The sequence below is a fragment of the Galeopterus variegatus genome, unplaced genomic scaffold (genome assembly GCF_000696425.1).
Source record: "Galeopterus variegatus unplaced genomic scaffold, G_variegatus-3.0.2 Scaffold1666, whole genome shotgun sequence".
Taxonomy (NCBI): domain Eukaryota; kingdom Metazoa; phylum Chordata; class Mammalia; order Dermoptera; family Cynocephalidae; genus Galeopterus; species Galeopterus variegatus.
Genome location: NW_007727777.1, coordinates 342,558 through 344,128, shown reverse-complemented (window position 1 = coordinate 344,128; position 1,571 = coordinate 342,558). Strand labels below are relative to the sequence as shown.

Here is a 1,571-nt window from a genome sequence, read left to right as displayed (position 1 = left end):
CAGCTGGGAGAAAACTGTTCCAGGCTGCAAGAGCAGTCTGTGCCAAGATCTGGAAATCCAAGTTTACCAAAGCCAGATCCATGGGAGGAACTGGCGGTCTGTGGGAAACAGAGTGGGTGGAGATGAGGAATCGTAGAAGCAACGAATAGAAATCAGAAGGTGGTAGAAGAGACGATTTGGAAAGAGGAAAGGAAAAGTAGGAAGGAGGAAGCATGGTCGCTATGGTTGCTGTTTGTACTGGTCTAGGGAGAAAAAATTGACAAACTTGGTAACAACTGCTGTCTGCCTCAAGGACCCGGGAGTCCCTCGGAGCTGTGGAGAAGAGATTGTTCACAATATAAACAGATAACCAGCAATGAGGACCTGCCCATTCCAATGGAAACTCCTTATAAGGAGCCTCTTAAGAAATGTATCTTGTGTGGAAAACGTGTAGATTATAAGAACGTGCAGTTTTTGTCCCAGTTGATTTCTCTATTTACTGGGTGCATTTATGGAAGGCACCTAACAGATCCTTGTAGGAAGAAACAGAAAAAAACCACAAAAGTGATTGAGAGCTCAAATACTTGAGAAGAAACAGCACAGTATGCTGTTGGAACAGAACTCAAGAAATCCTGATTCTTCTACATTTTGCCCTACCATTAACTACTTCTGTGGCCTTGGTTAAATCATGAACTTTGCAGGCCTATTATTTTGCTGTTAAATGAAAATGAAGCGTGTAGTAACCTTCTGAATGAGTCATTTCAGGTGGCTCTCCCAACCCTCACCCCCTCCAATCTTGTAAGAGCTAAAAGGCTCAGGCATAGTTTTCTCATCACTGGATTAGATATTTTTTTCAGTTCTAAGACTCTGTTATGTTGGTCTAATTATTAAGTAGTTGCCAAAAGATACTGAATCATTTTTCACTGTCCCTCTGAATCCTTTGCTGGTCCAGAGGGTCCCTCAAGGAAGTCCTTTCTATGAGTGTCCACTAAGAATGCCTGAGTCATTCAACAAATATTTTTATATGTCCATTGTACATAAGGCAGTATAGGGAAGGTAAAAAAAAAAAGGCTGTATAGAAGCTGTACCTTTTGCTGGCACAGCAATTTAAGACCACACAACGCCCTTTTCTCTGCTATCCCCCCACCACAGACCATTCTCACCTTAACCACAAGCTCCACTGTTAACTCTTACACAACCTCAGAGATGTGTACGCAGGCAGTAGGACGGCAAGACAGTAGTGCTAAGTTTTCTCATGTGATTTATATGAAACGTAAAGCTATTTCATTAAAACTATACTATGTTATGGTTACATGATTCCATGTACTTGCTTTGTGAAAATTCACTTATTTGTGTACTTTTCTACATGCATGCTATATACCTCAATGAAAACTTAAAAAAAAAAAAAGGTGGCAGAATCAGATCCTATGAGTTCTGAAAAAAATAAGGTGAGGAAGAAATAACGAAATGAACTTTGAGTGACTTACACTAATCTTACAGCAACTTGTCTGTAAAAGTGACATCATAATTTAGAGAGAACCCACGTTAGTCAGGTGACTCTAAAGATCGTTGAACCATGTAGTGGGAAGAAT

At 40.4% G+C, this 1,571-nt stretch overlaps 1 pseudogene; it reads left to right on the top strand.

Moving 5' to 3' along the window:
• The first annotated feature begins 212 nt into the window (after positions 1-212).
• LOC103595042 lies at positions 213-547 on the top strand (annotated as a pseudogene).
• Positions 548-1,571: the final 1,024 nt, after the last annotated feature.